Below are 21,009 nucleotides of genomic sequence, written 5' to 3' on the forward strand. Positions count from 1 at the left end.
AGAAAAAAACACCATGCAAACCAAAGATAAGCCAAACAGCAACAAATATTAGAACAATCAAAAATTATGAAATAAATGTGATGAAAACTATCGAAGAGAGAAAAGGATATGGTAATCCTTAAACATTTTAAATATAGAACTAGTGTGTGATCCAGCAGTTTCACTTCTGAGTGTTTTCTCAGAAGAACGCAAAGGTGGGTCTCAAAGAGGTATTTATTTGTCCACCCAAGTTGACGGCAGCATAATTTGCAATAGCCAAAAGGTGGATGCAGCCCAAATGCAATCGGCAGATGAAGGGAGCAACAGAAGACCCCGTAGCACGGGGTCTGATTCAGCCTCAAAAGGAATGAAATTTAGATCCCACTGAACGAAACAGCCAGACATAAAGGCATAAGTACTATGTCATTCTTATCTGGAGTAGGCAAATTCATAGGGCTGGGGAGAGGAGCAGGGCTGGCAGGGGACAGGCTAGTATTCAATGGGCTCTGCGTTTTAATTTGAGATGATGACAAGTTCTGGAGGTGGGTAGTGATCGTGGCTGGACAGCAAGGAGAGCCCAATTAATGCCACAGAGCTGCACGCCGAAAATGACTGAACTGAGAAGTTTTATGTTCCATACCTTAATAGGTTTTTTGAAAAATTATCAGAAACCAAAAGAATAATAAAAAGTCACGGTGAAAGAATATCATGTTATGTTATATAAGTTTGCGTCCTTATTATAAGTCTCAAATTTCTTCACATCAGACATCTTAAAAACCCCTTGGTGCCTCTCTCCTTTCCGTCCTGGCTGCAGGACCCTGCTTTCCACTCTGGCTGTTCAGGTTTTGCCAAATGTTTTTAGAGTGAACAAATTAATGACTAACTTAGCTCTATCGTGTGAAAAAGTGTGTTTATGAAAATGAGCAAAGCGATTAGTCTTGCTGAACCCGGCCGTGTCCTGAGTGGGGACAGAGGTAATAAAGCCACCTGCAGTTCACAGCCCCTGTTCTCACCACTGATTGGGTGGCCTGAAAGCCACCGATTGCTTTTCTGATGACCGTGCTTTTATTCCACCAGAATTCTTTATAAATTCGTGTGGATAGATAGCTCATTCATGTGCTCAAACCAGCTACTCCAGAGTCGAGGCTCACAGCAATTCCCAGCCTGGCTTCGGTGCACCCAGGTCCGAACTTGGCTGATTCCACACTGAGCACAGGCACCTGTCTCGGGCACTGTGGCCCCAGATGAGGCTCACCGCTCTTAGACCAGGGTGGGAGGCGGGGAGTGAGACATGACTCTTAAGTGATTCTGCATGTTTGGAATATTCCTAGCATTTCCCTAATTCATTAATGTGGGTTTCCTTAACTGGAAGCTGTATAGTATGTAGGAAGAATCAGAAAAGAATCAGAGTGCCCCTCCTTGTTTCTAAAGCACAGGTGCTATTCTGAGTAGGTTCCTAGCCCAGATGTGTTCTAAATCCATCAGTATTGGTGGAAACACTTTAAAACAGTTGTTTTAAAATTATTATTTAAAATTATCTCAAGAATGTGGACTGGGAGATTGCCAAGTCACATCACAGTGACAACGGAGCTAAGGTTTGTGACTTTCAGGTGTGCAAGGGCTACCGTGTCAAAGGCCAGGTGTGTGCCACTTCTGCTGGTTGCCGTTTTGTTTCTTTCTTTGCATCTGAAGACACCACGGACAGAGGTCAGGAGCTCTGTTCCAGGTCAGCCTCAGAGAATTCCAGGAACCAAGCAGTGCCCCTTCATAGAACTTGGGTTGGGGCTGGGTATGTGTGGAGCTTTCCTGGAGCTGACAGGTGTTTCTCAGCAGGTGATTTATGCACCCTTCTCCCCAGGGCAGAGCTCACAGATGAAACAGCAGGGGCAGAAAACCAAGGTTTGGATACAGGCGGAGGAAAGTGCCTGTGCAGTCTGTCCTGTGGGTCTGTAACTTGCAGAGACCAAGAGGATTCCCAACATCTAAGCGGCCTCTTCACTATGGACCCTTTGCCAACCCGGAGGCCAATCTGGATTCAGAAGCAAGCAGCGACATTTATACTGGAATCTAAATCAGATCAAAGACTCAGACCACAATGCCCATCAGAGACGCCTGGTATGCTCTGGAGTTTACTGACCTGATCAGCCTCCTGACAGCTGCCAGACCCAGGGTAAGGAGAGACCAAAACGATGCTTTAGATCTAACTCTGCCCTGCATAGCCAACGGTGTTATCATTAATGATAATGATGATCATTAAAATTACATTTTATTGTTGCATTAAGTTATAACATAAATTATAGCGTTTGCGTATGTTGTAATTTACAATATAACATAACATACACCTTGTTACATATAGCATGCAATACACATAATATGTAACATTATACATGCGTAACATAACCTAAGACTTATAATGTACTTTGTATTTTTCCATTTTTTAATTTCCTTTTAAAGAAAGTGTACATAGTAATTTGTGTAATTTTTCAGTGCTTATGGGTGTGTCACCCAGTCATTGGAGCTGTGTGCGGAGCCCAGACCTGGATCTTCCGTGTCTGCAGCAGTCTGGACACTGCCCATCAGGGTCATGCTCTGCCTCGTTCCCACACATCCTGGACTACGTGTTTTAGGTCTGAATGTGAAAGAAAATGTTGAGAAGTTGAGGTTCCTTCCAGGCACGATTAAAACACATACACACATGTACACACACACATACAACTCATACAGACTTTGCTGTAACAAGCTTCATTGTTGAGGCCACCGCGTTATTGTCACAAAGGAGGACCACGTCCTCACTTTCCCTTATTCACTTGTCCTTTTCTCCTTCCCATTCAACTTCCAGAGAGAAAAATGCAGACTGTAAAGCTGCCCTGTGCCGTTTGTGTAAGTCATGCTTAAAAATAAGGACAAATATGACATTAAAAACATAATATTAACATGGAAATGGGCGTTGAGTTCCCAGGTATGTGATGGTAAGAATGCACAGGCTTCCTGTGAACTCTACCAAGACTCACAGTCTTCCCCCCGAGTCCTGGCTGGTTTCTGCCCACAGGAAACCTGCTCCCCAGCCAGCCCTCCTCCCCGGCCAGCCCTGCTCCCTGACCAGCTCTACTCCCTGGCCAGCCCTCCTCCCCGGCCAGCCCTGCTCCCTGACCAGTTCTACTCCCTGGCCAGCCTTCCTCCCCGGCCAGCCCTGCTCCCAGGCCAGACCTCCTGGAGAAGTAAAATGCTCCAGGGGCACACACAGAGCAGACCCTGTGTAAGTGACCACCCAGGGGGTGACCTGTAACAAACTGGTCAACATGTGGAGGTGATCACAATAAGGAACTAGGCCTACTGTGCTGACAGGAACAGGGGTGCATGTGGGGTCTGTGAAAAGTGGGTCAACTTGAGGTGGTCAGTGCAAAGAGGTGGGCAGCTATGGAGGTTCTGCTGTAGAAATATACATATACACACACACATATATATACTTAATTCACCCTGTGTCTATACAGCATTATCCACATGTGACATAGCTTAAAGCTGACAGGAAAGAAAAGAAAAGGAAAGAAAGAAAGAAAGAAAGGAAAGGAAAGGAAGGAAGGAAGGAAGGAAAGAATTTCTCTAAAGAGATCCAGTTCCGGGCAGCGCCTGTGGCTCAAAGCAGTAGGGCGCAGGCCCCATATGCTAGAGGTGGTGGGTTCAAACCCAGCCCTGGCCAAAAACCTCAAAAAAAAAAAAAAAGATCCAGTTCCTTCTTTGAATGAAATCACTTAATATTCTAAAACTGAATCCAAAAGTATAGTAAAATTGGAGAATTAATGTTAAAATGTTGGTGAAGTGTGAAGGGGGAAACCCTTCTTGTAATGCCGATTGAAAACAAAAAAAAACACAGTAACATCATCTCCCTTTTTCCATCTAGAGAACTTTCTCTACTCTAAAGTTTCCTTTCTGGAATCAGCGTGTGTGTTTGTGAATGTGAGTGTGGGTGAGTGTGCATGTCAGTGCACGTGTGTGCATGTGTGTGAGCGCACGTGTGTGCATGTGAGTGTGGGTGGGTGTGCGGGTGAGTGCGCGAATGTGTGCGTGTGTGCGTGTGAGTACACACGAGTGTGCGTTCCATGTTTGTGTGTCACATACATGGGATCCTTCCTATCAACAGTGCTTTATTGGCTTCTAACCACTAATAATCTATTCAGTAGGTTTCCAATCTTTTAATAAACAATGACTGAGGAAATCCCTTAACTTGCTGGGGAATCCTGGCACTAAACATGCCACCACAGGGCAGGAGGAGCGTGCTGCTCCTTCACAGACCCCGGGTCCTGCCGTGAGAGGGATGCTGAGATGGAGACAGACGGGACGTGCTGGAGTTTAAACCACAGCGCCGACGGCCTGGAGCCTGAGTCCATGGCCTCCTGGAGGTCAGCGTGGAGAGAGAGGACTATCTCTGGGCGGGGGGGCAGTTCCTTCTGCGTGGGATCTAGGGAATCTCTGTACTTTCCCACAGTGGACATGTGTCAGCTTTAATGCCCAAAACAAATCCTACCTCCAGGTCCCAAAAGGATCTGCCAGTGCCCCGCTAGGCCAGCCCCCGGGTCCGGATACGGTTCCTTCTTCCCACAGAGCCCATGCTGTGTGTTCCATCTGTGAGTGCATGAAGCAAGTGTCTCACAGAGACCAGCCCGCCGCCATCCCGGGCCGGCAGGTGGAGGTGAGACGTGTGCCCAGGTCAGCCGAGGACAGTGATGAGCCCCGCATGTACCTGCCCTGTCCCTGGAGGACAGGGGCTTCCCCATGGCTAAGCCTCAGGACCCTGCAGGACCCAGCAGGTGCAGGGGTGCCAGCAGGCAGACCCAGAACGGCCCAGGGACATAGCTGTGGGTCTAGCAAACCTGAGCCTATGGGGGAGGAGTCATGTTCCTTTTCACCAAATCTTCCACTGGAATCTACTGGAAGCTGGACCACCTGCTTGCATGTGGCAATGAGCAAATCCTGTTTTTTTCTTCAAGACAGAATCTAACTTTGTCATCCTCAGTGGAGTGCCATGGCATGATAGCTCACATTCTTGGGCTCAAGCCATCCTCTTACCTCAACATCCCAAGTAGCTGGGCCCACAGGAAGCCCCTCTCCACCCCCCAAACACCTGGCTCTTCTTTAGATGTGGAGTCTCTCTCTCAAGCTGGTCTCAAACTCCTGAGCTCAAATAATCCACCACCCAGAGGGCTGGGATTACAGGCATGAGCCACTGCACCTGGCTCAACGAGCAAATTCTACTTTGGAAATTTCATCTTTTCTTGCCCGTAACTGGAGAGTTTCTTCCGTCTTCCTCTCACCCCTCCAGTCACGCATGGGTAGGGGGCATAAAGGGAGCTGGCTTCTGACTCCCACACTCGGTGCTCACTCCTGGGGCTTGGTAATAAAAAAGCCACTGTGTTCTAAGGATGCTCAGAATACCCCATCCCTCTGTTTAATTCTCAAATTAGTTTTGCAAAGCAGGGCTGCTCCAGATTTCACCCTCGAGGATATTGACCATATTTTGCTGTGTACAACGTGCTCCCGGTATAATGCACACCCCATGTTTTTGTCCCAAACTTTCAGAAAAAAAAACTTTTGTTTTAATTTTTTAATTCAAATTTCTATTGGTTTGTATTTAAGTTCTTGTTTGTGTATCATAATTTTATATACAATTTTATATTTTTAACATAGAGTTACACTTTTAATGCGTAAGCATAAATAAAAGAATTAAAAACACTTCTATAGATACAAAATTAGAACTATTCATGTATAATATACATTCTTATTTTCCCCTCAAAAATTTGGGCAAACAGGTGTGTACACAGCAAAATATGGTACATATCAAGAAGTTACGTGACAAATGAGATGGGCAAGTAGATTGACCCAGCCCCTTCAGAGACTGGTGTAACACACCAAAGCCAGTGTGCCCTGCCTGTGGCCCCGTGACTCCGCATCTCAGCATGAGTCTGACAGAAACTCTTACAGATGTTCATAGAAGCCACAGAGAAGCACAGGTGCAGCAGCATTTCCAAAATGGACATGACCTTTCAGTTTCCAGCCTGGTGTGAGAGTCGATTTGTGTGTCCCTGCCCTGAGCACTGCACAGGGGTCAAATAAACTACGGCCACATGTGGTATCACAGACAGAGCCAGACGCAAGCGCCCATGAAGGTCCAGGTCTGGCAGCACTGGTCCTTAGTGACATTCCCACCGTCTGGGGAGCTCAGGTCACTGTTGGCTCTTGGAGAAGACTCTCTGTGCTGTGGCCCTGGGGTCTGGGCACCTATGCCCGTATGACATAAAACCCAAAGTTTATCTTGATAACGAATCTTGCGTGCAAAGCACAGGCCCCTGTGCTGGTCCTCCGACCCTGCCAAGGGTGCCCCTCAGTCGTCAGCACTCTGGATGTGCACAGGTGACCCGGTGCACTCCCGTAACTGAGTAGAGGGGAGAGAAACAAATGTATGTGATTACTCCAGGGCTGTCTCTTGCAGAAAGCAAGTGCCCCACACTTTAATTCTGACCCAGGTCAAGACACAGGTTTTCAAGTAGAAAAAATCATTGCTCTTTAAAACAAAAGTGGCAACAGTGGCTTAATTGATAGATTTTCGAGTTCATGTTCCTAATGTGGATGTAAAACTGTGCTGGGCCTGTAGCTTTTAACATCTGTTATTAGTGAACTTCAATAAAAATTTAAAAACAGTCTCCATGTTTATTAAATTATCACATGATAGTTTTCCAGAAATCACACATTTTCCAGACTCCGTGTTAAATGAGAGGTGTTAGAGTTTTGTTTTGTTTTTGGCAAACGTTAGGGAATTTCTTCACCTGTTTTCAGTTATACAAACCAATAAAAATATATTTTTTTCTAATTCAAAAAATACTTCTAACAAAAAGAGCTGGTTCTAAAACTCCAGCTTCCTGCATAAATATTGTCTGATGCAGAGCTAAGACTTTGCCAGACGAAAGACAAGGTGGGAAGCTCAGCTGGTTTTAATGCTACTGAATGTCCTGACAAGGATGGTGGGATCACAAGGCCGTGGGCAGGCCCTGGCCACTGGCTACTCCATGAAGCAACAGCTATTTCAAATCCCAACCAAACTTCACGGACGTTTGTGAACAGGCCAGGATGGGGCGAGGCTCCTGTCCCTCTGAGAAGGACAGCGGCGGCCTTGTCCCTGGTTAGGATGCTCTGAAGATGCCACCATGGCACTGAGGTCCTTACATGTCCTTATCCTGCTCCAAGAGGGGGCACCATAACATCCAGCAGGAGGCTGTCCTACCTGCCAGGATTTGAGCCAGAAGTTTTCCTCTTCCCATAGCCGTGGCACAGAATGTAACTTCAGAAAGCCAGGGGGGAGCTCGCCAGGGAGGGGCACTCTGGAAGGAGAAGGACCCCAGAGGGAGGAGCATCATGAAGGGAGGAGCACTGTGGGAGGAGGGGGGCACCGTGGAGGAGAAGTGTGGCAGGAACCAGCCCCCTGCCCAGTACCAGCTGCTGCCCTGTGTGCCACACTCAGCCGTCCTCTCTCCCTGAGGCTGTCCAGGCACCCCTGCACCCAGAACGTGGTACACCCTTGGTGGAATCCCTCATTCTCTAGTTTTTAGGAAATGCACCATCCTGACACGCATCTCCGAGGCTTGACCTCAGGGACCACCTTGCCAGTGTCAGGCTGGCTGCTGTCTGTGATCCCCCGGGGGGACTCTTGCACACCAGGGAGCACCTTCTGCTAATAAGACCCTCAGGCACTGTCCTCAGAGGGGAAAGTGGTCCGGCCATGCTGCTTCCTGGGAACTAGCCTGCCGGTGTCCCAGGCACACTTGCCTCTCCAAACTCATAATTACTGGGGGAGACCTGAGGCTTGTGGAGAAGACATTGATACACCCAGGGACAGAGGTGGTCGCAGCGTGCTCTGCCCTGTCGGGGCTCTCCATCCAGGAGAGAAGCTCCCTCTCTGCACTGGACCCGGCTGTGACTATAGCCCTTTTTGGTTTTAATGAGGAAAGCAGATGGACGCAGGGCCAGCTAAGCTCCGATCCATGTTCCCGATGCAGAACCGTTAGCCAACCTCCTGTCAAATGAGGAGATAAGATAATTAGGTCCTTCCAAAGTAGGAACACACCCGGCCTTCACAGCAAACAGGTTATTAAGAATCCTGTAATTGGTTCTCAGACCCACGGGACTTTAAATGATGAAATCGATCACCAGTATTTTAGGCCCTATTTGGGAGAGGTCACTAGGACACTGCATGAGGAGCAGGCTGAGCCCCCCACACGGTGCAGTCCTCAGCCCCCCACATGGCTCAGTCCTCAGCCCCCCACACGGCACAGTCCTCAGTCCCCCGCATGGCACAGTCCTCAGACCCCCACATGGCACATTCCTCAGTCCCTCACATGGCGCAGTCCTCAGCCCCCCACATGGCGCAGTCCTCAGCCTCCCACACCATGCAGTCCTCAGCCCCCCACATGGCGCAGTCTTCAGCCCCCCACACCATGCAGTCCTCAGCCCCCCACACCGTACAGGCCTCCTCTGCTCATCTGGCTGCCTGCATATTGGTATCTCTGTGTGCCCGTGTGCCCAGGTGCATACACCTGTGTGTGCCATCTGCCTATGTCCAAGTAAGGAAGTTCAGGAGGAGGTGGGGTGAGACTGTTTCCCTGAGTCTGGATGTGAGGCTGAAGCCACCTAGGTCCCTGTCTCTGCCTCCACTGTGCAGCTTCCCAGTGGGGAGACCTTCCCTTCCCTGCTCAGTGTTTGCAGATGGAGGAAACACAGTGTCTGAGATTTCTAGGGACAGTCTCACTGGTCAGTCTCTCAGGCTGTCTGACCCTGCTTGGCCAGGACTCTTGCTGCCACTACCTGTGAGTGATGACATCAGACACTGAGGTTTCCAGACGTATGACTTATGGGCTCCTTGACAAATGTCAGCTGGGCTCATCCATGCCAGGGACGTCCTCCCCAACAAGGAGATGGCAGCTTGTGGTCCCTGAAGGAGCTGGGGACTTGGGGAAAAGCACCCAGCTGTGTCCCTGAAGGATCTGGGGACTTGGGGAAAAGCACCCAACTGTGTCCCTGAAGGATCTGGGGACTTGGGGAAAAGCACCCAGCTGTGGTCCCTGGAGCCACAGTCTCATGGCGGTGAACAGGCTCCAGTGGGTCACAAGGTAACCACTGTGAGGACACACAGGCCAGAGGGAGAGGCCCCTCGAGGAGGGTAGAAGGGCCTGGGGAGACCCTATACCCCTCCAGGGCTCCCCCTCACCACCTGGGCCAGGCTGCATGGTGGCCCCAAACCCTGGAACCTCTGAATGTCACCTCATCTGGAGAAAGGGATTTTGCAGATGTGATTAAGTAAAGAGTCTGGAGATTCTTATCCCGCATTACCTGGGTGGGGCCTAAATCCAAAGGCAGGTGTCCTTGTAAGAGACTCCACAGAGAAGACCAGAGAGGTCAAGGTGATGTGAGGACAGAGGCAGAGACCAGAGCGATGTGTCCACAAGCTGAGGACTGACTGGCAAAGCTTGTCAGCCACCCCCAGAAGCCGGGGCAGCCAGGAAGGTGCTCCCAGAGGCCGTAGGGCGAGCTGAGGCCTGAGAACGGAGACCTCAGTTTCCAACTTGGAGCCTCCAGAGAATGGATGTGGGGTGTCGCAGGCAGCTTCACGATCTTGCTTCAGCAACCCAGTGCTCCTTCCTCCCTGACCTCTGCTGTGGCCCCCAAGCCAACCCCCCACACTTTGCTGGCTGGGGACCCTCTTGTGACCCCTAACTTTCTGAGCCTCTCCCTCTTTTTTAGTCTGAACCTACTGCAAACCTTCATTCAGGGAATTCTCCAAATTCTCAGGGAAAGAGCCCAATACCATCAGCATTGAGCCAGCGCACAGTAGGTGCTTCATAAGTGAACAGATGAGAAACCTTGGTGAAGGCCGACATGCTGAGATCTGTGCTTGGGCGCAGCCAGCCCTGGTTCCCCCTGCCGTGGGTCTGGGCAGAACCTCTATTTGCAGCACATGCCCGGCTGGACACGTCCACTCAGAAGGGCCAAGGCTGGGGTGCTACTGCCCACAGAGATGGAGGCTCTCTGGGAATCTTTCTGGCCTCCTGTTAATCCTTGCTCCATTCCCTGATTCCGCAGTGTGGTCTTTCTCCTGTGATGACCAAGGGTGTGGACACAGAAGCCCAGCCGCCAGGCACATGCCACGTGGACCACTCTCCTCCTGGGCATGGTCTCAGGTCCCCTAGGCCTCACTTCGCCTCTCCCTGGTCCCCACAGGCAGCAGCAGGCCAGGGCTCCATCAAGCTTGGTGCAGATTCAGCTAGTCAGCCCCCATGTCCACACTGCATCCGGCAGCCTACCCTCTCCTGTTCATTGTCTGGTCACAGTCATGACTGAGGGGCTTGAGGCCAGGGAATCAGCCCTCCTCTTCTCTGCTTCCCACAACTGTCCTGAGGGATGTGTAGGTGATGCAGTAATGGAATGCTGTGGCCACCTGGATGGAGAGACCTCTGACGCCAGAAGCCCCCAGACCCAGTTTGTCACTCAGCAGGTGCACAGCCCTTAGTTCGGAACCTGCAGCTGTGACCTTTCCCAGGGATGGCTGTTTCGGACAACCTGTCCCCACTGTCCTTTGTGGCCCTCATCTGGCTGGCCCATACTTGCAGGTGACTCGAGGGCATCTGGACAAGGACCCACATCTGGGAGCTGGGCCAGGCTTGTTAATGCTGCACAGTCTGCCATCCGACCCGGTTCCAAGTCTCAGCCTCAGGACTCCTGAAGAGGATGGCTGAGCCCCACATCCCCCACCTCCCCCTCTGCCGCTGTGCACGCACACACCTGTGTTGCTGCTGCCCCGTGGGGGTTGTCTGTTTGTGTGTGTGCCTGATGAGAGACCCTGTGTTGGGTAGGCAAAAACTCTGCTGGACCATAGAGATGTGTTTTCTGTTCCTTTGAGAACATATGTAATTCCCAAATTCTAGAAATTGTCATTAAATATTAGAAAAATGACACATGTGGGAAAATAGAACTTGGAATACATTAATAGCTTCTTTAAAGAACCCCACTCAAGCCTCCATCTGTCTCACATTGCAAACGGGTATTTGTGCAGGGATGCCTCCCTAGCTTTGTGCATTTGCGGGGTGCAAACCCCAGGGGGAACCTCAGTAACCCTTGATCTGCATGTGGATCTGCAAAGGTGACAGGATATCACATCTGTGACTGTAACACCTGCAGGAGACTCCGTCTTGCTGGTAGGCTCACTTTAGAGGACCCCCACCCAATGTGGTTTTGTTAGTGGATGAGCTGGGAGACCAGAGGGCGGGGAGCTGAGGAGACCCACGGCCACTGAGGACAGCCTCCATCTGAGCAATCAAGAGGTGTCTTTGGTTCTAGAACCTCAAGGAAAGTAATTTTGCCTCGCCGTGCCCCGAGTGGCCTTGGAACAGCCCCCTTCCCCAGGAGCTCCAGTGAGCACCCCAAGTAAGTCTAGAGCAACCCCCTTCCCCAGGAGCCCCAGTCACATCCCAACTGAGCCTGAAGCAGCCCCCTTCCCCGGGAGCCCCAATGGGCACCCAGCCCCAGAGATGCCTCAGTGCAGCCCTGTGGGAGCTCACTTAGGCTGTGCCCTTAGCCCACAAACTCTATGAGATAATATCTATGAGATAATTAAAGTGTATTATTTTAAGCCATTAAATTTCTGGTAATTTTTCATGCAGCAATGGAAACCTAATTCCCTGTCATGGTTTTAAAGTGTGTTAGAAGAGCTGAGTCATTAAAGAAATCCTGAGTAAAACCCTCTTATAAACTAAAAAGTCTGATGACCCCCCCTCATATGCCTGTTTTGTAAATCAAAATGCCTAAATGTCTACTTTTCCCAAAGAAAAATATACATTTCCACTGGGCTATTATTCATGGTGCTTTGAAGTGACCTTAAAAAAAAAAAGACATTCATACATCCAAATTTTATGCAGAACACAATTTTTCCTGTTATGTTTATAAAGTTCATGCATAATAAAAGTTATTTTAAATTAAATATTCAGTTCTGCTGTAAAGAACTTGAATATTTTGTACATGTACTAAATTGCATAATAATGAAGGGAAGAAGGGAGGGGAGGGAGGGGAGGGAGGGAGGGAGGGAAATTAGGAGGAAAATAAGGGAAGAGCCTCTACCCTGGAGCATGCAGGAACGTAGCACTGTCTGTGTGGATAGTTACTGGTGCAAAGCAACGTTTAAGAGTTTAAAAATTTTATAAAAATTTTAAGTTACTCATTGTCTCCATTTTAAGTTCGAGAACAGCAGACCTGAAGGTTTCAGCAAAGCATGTAGCCACTTATGAACAATTATGTAGCCGTGGTTTATTTGTATGTGTCTTTACCTTCTGTAGCATTATCTAATATGAAAACTAAATTGAGAAAAGCAACTGAATTAAAGCTAATCAGCGCTCCATCGGGCACACAGCACAGCAGATAATATTCCACTGCTCCATGCAATTAAATTCTTCAATTATCCGAAGTGTTATTATGCTAATTTAAAAGGCCAGGATTATTAGAAAAATGTATAAAGAATTATGCTCAGTTATAGCATTTTATTTATGTGATTTCACGTTAAATTATTTAAGGTATGGAAATTATAAGAGTTATCAGGATGTGACTTCAGCCTGTCTCACAGGGGCAGTCAGCAAAGCTGAGGCGAAAATTTGTCCCATTTGATCCTCCCGGGGGGGATAATCCTGGGGCTAGAAAGATGATGGCCCCAGCAGACTCATCTCCTATGCAGGAGCCCATCCCCACACCACTGAGTCTTCAAGGCTGTCCCAGCGGAGCCCCGCTCCTTTGTTGTGGGGTCACCCCAGTGTGCACACCCTCCTTATTAGACAGCACATGAGAACCGGCGGGGGGCTCTGGAAGGAGAACCCAAGGCTGCAAAGGCCACAGGGCAGACCCCCAGCACCCCGGGAGGTGCGCACCCTCGGAAGGCCTCCAGTGATGTGCATGTTATGTCTGTAGGAGAAAAAATGAGCTCAGCCTCAAATAGAAGGGTCAGGACTCTAACAAACAGGGAATTCCCACCTCAGCCCACATCCTTGAGGTCTTTCCTTTGTCTACCTCTCTCCCTTCACTCCTGTTCTTAGGACATTCCTCCCTCCCCTCCTCTCCCCTCCCTTCCCCTCCTCCCTCTCAGCTCTCCCTCCTCTCCCCCTCCCTTCCTCCTGCCCTGCTCTCCTCCCCTCCCCTCCTCCCACTCAACTCTCCCTCCTCTCCCTCCACTCTCCCCTCCCCTCTTCTCCTCCCTCCCCTCCTCCTTCCCTGCCTCCCTCCCTTCCCTCCTCCCCTCCTCTTTGTCCCCCTCTCCCTCCCCCCTCCCCCCCACCCTCTGTCCCTGCTCCACCCACCTTCCGTTATTTCCTATTTTTCCTCACTTTTCTCTCCATGTTTCACTCACAGGATGATGCTCTTTTTTCACGTTTATTTATTTTCTCTAATCTTAGCAAAGAATATATTACTAAGGTTTGCCCCAGAAGGCTCTCCCTCCCTCCCTCCCTCTCTCATGCTTCTCTCATCCCAGTCTGCTTGTCCGTGCTCTGACCGAACAGCCTGTGACCCCCAGTTCTGCCACACTGTCCTGTCCAGTGAGCCAGGGGACCAGACGTCCTCTCTTGTCCCTGCCTCCTAGGGGTTCTGGCAAGGCCTGGCCTGCCCTCTGCACAGACCCCACTGACCCCGCACGGCCTGGCTGCCCTCTGCACAGACCCCACAGACCCCGCACGGCCTGGCCGCCCTCTGCACAGACCCCACAGACCCCGCACGGCCTGGCCGCCCTCTGCACAGACCCCTCACAGACCCCGCATGGCCTGGCCGCCCTCTGCACAGACCCCACAGACCCCACAGACCCCGCACGGCCTGGCCGCCCTCTGCACAGACCCCTCACAGACCCCGCACGGCCTGGCCGCCCTCTGCACAGACCCCACAGACCCCACAGACCCCGCACGGCCTGGCCGCCCTCTGCACAGACCCCTCACAGACCCCGCACGGCCTGGCCGCCCTCTGCACAGACCCCACAGACCCCACACGGCCTGGCCGCCCTCTGCACAGACCCCTCACAGACCCAGCACGGCCTGGCCGCCCTCTGCACAGACCCCACAGACCCCACAGACCCCGCACGGCCTGGCCGCCCTCTGCACAGACCCCTCACAGACCCCGCACAGCCTGGCCGCCCTCTGCACAGACCCCACAGACCCCGCACGGCCTAGCCGCCCTCTGCACAGACCCCTCACAGACCCCGCACAGCCTGGCCGCCCTCTGCACAGACCCCACAGACCCCGCACAGCCTGGCCGCCCTCTGCACAGACCCCTCACAGACCCCGCACGGCCTGGCCGCCCTCTGCACAGACCCCACAGACCCCACAGACCCCGCACGGCCTGGCCGCCCTCTGCACAGACCCCTCACAGACCCCGCACAGCCTGGCCGCCCTCTGCACAGACCCCACAGACCCCGCACGGCCTGGCCGCCCTCTGCACAGACCCCTCACAGACCCCGCACGGCCTGGCCGCCCTCTGCACAGACCCACAGACCCCGCACGGCCTGGCCGCCCTCTGCACAGACCCCTCACAGACCCCGCACGGCCTGGCCGCCCTCTGCACAGACCCCTCACAGACCCCGCACGGCCTGGCCGCCCTCTGCACAGACCCCACAGACCCCGCACGGCCTGGCCGCCCTCTGCACAGACCCCACAGACCCCACAGACCCTGCACGGCCTGGCCGCCCTCTGCACAGACCCCTCACAGACCCCGCACAGCCTGGCCGCCCTCTGCACAGCCCCCACAGACCCCGCACGGCCTGGCCGCCCTCTGCACAGACCCCTCACAGACCCCGCACGGCCTGGCCGCCCTCTGCACAGACCCCACAGACCCCGCACGGCCTGGCCGCCCTCTGCACAGACCCCTCACAGACCCCGCACAGCCTGGCCGCCCTCTGCACAGACCCCACAGACCCCGCACGGCCTGGCCGCCCTCTGCACAGACCCCTCACAGACCCCGCACGGCCTGGCCGCCCTCTGCACAGACCCACAGACCCCGCACGGCCTGGCCGCCCTCTGCACAGACCCCTCACAGACCCCGCACGGCCTGGCCGCCCTCTGCACAGACCCCACAGACCCCGCACGGCCTGGCCGCCCTCTGCACAGACCCCACAGACCCCACAGACCCTGCACGGCCTGGCCGCCCTCTGCACAGACCCCTCACAGACCCCGCACAGCCTGGCCGCCCTCTGCACAGCCCCCACAGACCCCGCACGGCCTGGCCGCCCTCTGCACAGACCCCTCACAGACCCCGCACGGCCTGGCCGCCCTCTGCACAGACCCCACAGACCCCGCACGGCCTGGCCGCCCTCTGCACAGACCCCACAGACCCCGCACGGCCTGGCCGCCCTCTGCACAGACCCCTCACAGACCCCGCACGGCCTGGCCGCCCTCTGCACAGACCCACAGACCCCGCACGGCCTGGCCGCCCTCTGCACAGACCCCTCACAGACCCCGCACGGCCTGGCCGCCCTCTGCACAGACCCCTCACAGACCCCGCACGGCCTGGCCGCCCTCTGCACAGACCCCACAGACCCCGCACGGCCTGGCCGCCCTCTGCACAGACCCCACAGACCCCACAGACCCTGCACGGCCTGGCCGCCCTCTGCACAGACCCCTCACAGACCCCGCACAGCCTGGCCGCCCTCTGCACAGCCCCCACAGACCCCGCACGGCCTGGCCGCCCTCTGCACAGACCCCTCACAGACCCCGCACGGCCTGGCCGCCCTTGCAAGCTTCTGTGGTTCCAGCCTCTGTCCTTGAGTCCTCCCCCATTCAAGCGCCCTCCAACCCCACAACCCCAGTGTGCCCCAGGATGCAGAGCACCCCGGGGAGCCCCAGACTGTTCTAGACATGCAGTTGATATGGTCGGGTCACCATGTAGCTGTCGGGGGCCTCAGGTTTTGGCCAAAATGCAGGTCAGGCCCCAGAACAGGGGAGCGCCCTGAGAATAACCTCAGAACCTGAAGGGTCAGAGCGGAACGTGAAGGGTCAGAGTGGGACGGGTCCCTGGTGTTGGGTGTCAGAGAGAGGATATGGCCTGTCAGAGCAGGGGCACCTGGGCCAGCACCGTGGGGTTACGAGACAGGAAGGGACTCTGCTCACATTGGTGGATTTGAAAAGCAGAACCAGCGGGTATGACCGGGCCCTCGAGGGGCGAGGCTGGGTCCAGCTTGTCCCGCCCTAGGGGTGAGTTCGCTGCTTGCTGGTTCATTCCGCCAGCATTTCCGGCATGCGGCTCCCTCACAGCAGGCAGGGACATACAGACTGACCAGACATACTCTCTGCCCTCAGACAGAGTCCTGCGTGACGGCCCCTGGGCAAAGCCAGCCAAGGACCCTGAGACACACGTGCCAGGCCCTGTGGACACCTATGGCCAGGCCCAAACTCCTGTGGCTTCTGGGGGCCTCTGGAGCTGGATGGAAGGGGGAAGGTGTGGGCTCAACTGCCAGGGTCCTGGCTGGGCCTCAGTGTCCGCCCTACCGGGGCTGGCAGGACTGGTATCTGCCCTACCAGGGCTGTTGGCCTCAGTCTCTGCCCTACCAGGGCTGTCGGGGCCAGTCCCTCCCAAGCTCAGATCCTAGCGTGTGCGGGAGCAAGCACCACTGAAGGACGAGGTCTGCAGAAGCAGATACCAGAGCAAGGAGACACATCTAAGAATGAACTGTATTTCTGTGTCCTTTTCCACTCTGTAGTTTGTGGGAGGGTGGTAAACTTGAGCACACAGACCAGCAGAGGATAATTCAAACATCAAAGAGTTTGTATTATATTAGGCTACTTTCAAGGCATTCAGGGGGGCCTGTTTTGTTTTGTTTTTTTGGAGACAGAGTTTCCCTCTATCACTCTCACTAGAGTACTGGGCTGTCAGCCTAGCCAGCAGCAATCCTCCTAGGCTCAAGTGATCCTCCTGCCTCAGCCTCCCGGGTAGCTGGGACTATAGGCACCCACCACAACTCCTGGCTCGTTTTTGTATTTTTAGTAGAGATGGAGGTCTTACTTTTTCTCAGGCTGATCTGAGACTCCTGAGCTCAAGTGATCCTCCTACCTGGGCCTCCCAGAGTGCTAGGATTATAGTCGTGAGCCACTGTGCTCAGCCTCAAAAGGTGCTTTTGATTTTTATTTTTGGAAAGAGAAGTTTGAAAGTCCTAGGGCAGCTGGTTGGCTACCCGGTGGCTGCTGTGTGGAAGGAACAGCCCTCAGCTGTGAGTCTGCACACGAGGCTGGGTCGAGGGGTGGAGGGAAGAGATTATGAGCTTGGAGGGGCAGGTGAGCATGTCTGTTCCTCGGACCAAACCTCACCTCAGAAATCAGGAAGAGAGCAGGGCCTCAGAACTGTGCTCCCTAACAGAAGCTTCCCCACACCCGTCAGGGATACCTGCAGGTGGCTGACATGACAACTAAGAATCTTCCCAAATTTCCCCGTTCTATTTTCCTCACAATCACTGCTGAGATTGTTCTGGCCAAGAGACTTCATTTTGCAAACTTGACCCAGAGTGGGAGAGACTCACGTCTTCATGATGTGAGCGTGGATGATAGCTGTGTGTGTAACTGGGAAGACAGACATTGCCATCTCTCACTAGACTAACGGGACTTTTTATATCAACTCCTGAAGGAAGTGTTGGATAGAAAGTTGATAATTTTATGAGTTTACTTTGTACTTGAGAAAAGTAACACACCCTTCTCCTGCTGTGCCCCTGACCATGAGTGCCCTGCCCTAGACAGAGCCTCATAACAGCCACCCCGAGGTGGAAGAGCCATTTGTATCCACACTCAGTATAGTTTTATTACTTTATTTTTAGAGGGACTAATTTACCTATTTTTTCCCCCTTTAGAAACTGGACAAAATCTACTTCATGAGCTTTCCCGTTGTAAACTCCAAGAGCCCAGCATGGTCTGGTGCTTTCCCGGGAAACCCCCCAACCCCTGCTGGATTCAGGGTCTATGTGAAAAGGTCTGGTTATGGCCCCTTGCTGGGAGGGCACCATGAAAGTTTGCCCAAAAAGGTCATAAATTTGACCCTCTGTTGCAACCTCAGCAAAAAACCTCAGCACAGAGAAGGCTGGAGAAGTGATTTATCCTCCCTTGAGGGGAGTGCTCGCCTGCAGCGACCGTTTTCTGAGCACACAGGTTCAACTGTGTCAACAGAAACACCACAGCAGCTCTGGCCAGTTTGCACAGGGAGGTTTGTCTGGTCTGAACCCTGCAGAGCTCACCTGTGCAGAGGAAGCTGGAGTCGCCATGTTGCCCCTGAAGTTGGTGGAGTATGTTGTGCCTCACCTGGAGCCCACTTCAATTAAGTTGCCTCAGGGGACAGCTGATGTTGCCGGACACAACACAAGACACCAGTCAGATGTGAATTTCAGATAAACAACAAAGGATCGCTCAGTATAAATATGTTGAAATATCACATGGGGCACACTTGTTCTGAAAGTTATTCACCATTTATCTGGATTCACATTGAACCAGGGTCTTCCATTTTAATTGCTGCACCTGCCGTCCGATCTTGAAGCTGGTCTCTCGCATTATCCTCCTCTCCCTGCAATGTCGTCTCCTGTGTTATCATCCGGGGCTGTGCTCACCAACTGTGCAAGGCAGAAAGCTTAGATAATCTGAAAGTGCCTGAAGCACTAAAAGAGAATGCATTGACGCTGTTTTGTGAGCGGACGTATGAATTTGTAGGTCTTCCGCAGGGGCACACGGAGCAGACCCAGAGAGCAGGGCTGGCTTATTTTTAAGCGCGCCAGTCATATGAGATTGGGAGCCACTCTAGTGGTCTCATTTTGCCCTGACTAGCTCTGCAGAGACCCTGACTCCATATCAGGAGGAGGTCACATTCCAACCTGGGACAAGCAAGGGACTCACAGTGTGTCCTTACGGTTCCGCCTCACTGGTCCCCAGCCCCTGGGGTCCTATAAAATGAGACTGGCAATTATGCTGCAAGAGAGGAGGTCGCAGAATTGCTGGTGGACAGAGATGACGTGCGTATATACAGATTTACGCACAACGTGAGTGCTTGCTAGTTACTGTTAAATTCTTCTAATTATTATTTCTTCCATTTTTTCCTTTTCCATTGTGATCTTGAATTTAAATAACTATCACAGGAGGTATAAGTGGTGCTGCCTCCCTGGCAGGTGCCCTCACCACCCTCACCAAAGCGCTCACTAAATATAGTCAAGGCAACAGAGGGACCAGCACCAGCTCCAAAAGCCGATGACCTCTAAATCCTGCCGCCAAGTCCAAAGAGCTCTGAGTCTTAGTTTTGGCCTGTGCAGAAGTTCTGGGTCCCAACGAAGAGTGGGGCTGAGCAGGGCCGAGTCACTAGGCCTTTCTGGGGGGGAGACCGCAAGCAAGGTCCAGGCACCTTCCTCTGATACAGAAAACTTGGCAAAATGAAATAAACACAAAGTCCTGGAAAGAATAAAAACTGTGCATAGAGACACCTTCTGGGAGGATTCCCATCCAACAGCAGTGGCTATGAAACCGTGGATAATCCACACAGATGCTCCCCTACGGACACCCTCTCACATCCCCTGGCCACATCACCAAAGGCAATGACATTTGAGCAGCATGTCCCATATCAGCGCGGCTAGCTGGGTAGTGTTGACCGAGAGGGCTTATCCGTGTTAACATAAACCCTCATTAGGGGGGATTAGGAGAAAAACAGTGACAAACAGGACGGACACTAACCCTCGGAGGACCCCAGAAGATGCCATGGGCTAATTATCCTTTTAAATCACTCCAAGATGCCGAGGATGAGTGCCAGCGTCTGTGCGCGGCTGTGTGGGGAGTTGACCTCACGGACGACAGCCTGTTTGTACACTGCAGAGATTCTGCACCCAGACTCACAGACAGACACACCACAGAGAGACATGGTACACTCCAGCCTGCACGCGGACCTCAACAGAACCCGCCTGAGAGGGTGGAGGGAGCCGCCCTCTGCGTGGGCGTCTTTGTGGGGTGCCCACTGCTTGGCCTTCAGAGGGCCCAGAGGTGTGGCCATGTCCTCAGGCCCCAGTGAGTCCAGGGACTCCACTTTATTGGGAATCTTTTTTTTTTTTTTTTTTAATTTTGGCCGGGGCTAGGTTTGAACCCGCCACCTCTGGCATATGGGACCGGCACCCTACTCCTTGAGCCACAGGCGCCGCCCCTCTTTATTGGGAATCTACCACCAGACCTGCTCACAGAAGAAAGGCCTTCTTACAGCACAGAGTGATTTCCCAGTGACCTTAAAACTGCACCTGTGTGGCTTTCCCAGGTCAGCTCTACCCGGCCCACTGCCTGACTCAGCTGTGTGTGTCTGACCCAGTGAGCAGCTCAGCACGTTCGAGGCCCAGTCTGGACACTGCCAGAGCAGGGAGGTGCCCCAGCGTCCCCCACCTCCCCACCTCCCACAGCCCCACACCCACCTCACCCCCTGCCATCTCCCACCGCCCCCCCTGCTATCTCCCCTCCTCCCCACCTCAGCCTTAGTTGCACCCACAGAGAAAGACAGAGTAATGGTGTCCGTTACTCTGGTCCTGCTGTCGTGGGAGGGAGTTTATTCTCAGGAGACAAGCAGTGATGTATATCTTTAGTACTGGGTTGATTTGTTGACAGTCTTAACATGTCATTTAAATTTTTCTGCTATACTTAACTGTATTTTATGAGGGGAATTAATTAAATTCCTCAGTGGTATTTGAAAATTTGGGAATTCTCAAAGGTCTTAGAATATATCTGTCATGAATATAAAGGTTTTGTCTAAGGATAGAAGTAAAGAGAAAGCTCAAATTGAAAACAAAGAAATATTATTATTATAAAGCAGAGAGAATGAGCTTCTGGAGAGTTATAATTACCAGACATAGCAACAGAGAAGTTGCATATTTTATTTAACCCAAATGCTTAAAAATGAAGATTGCAAGAGGGACTTTACCTAACAATTGCAATCAGTGTAACCTGGCTTATTGTACCCTCAATGAATCCCCAACAA

Source organism: Nycticebus coucang, chromosome 1 (assembly GCF_027406575.1).
Source record: "Nycticebus coucang isolate mNycCou1 chromosome 1, mNycCou1.pri, whole genome shotgun sequence".
NCBI classification, from domain to species: Eukaryota; Metazoa; Chordata; class Mammalia; order Primates; family Lorisidae; genus Nycticebus; species Nycticebus coucang.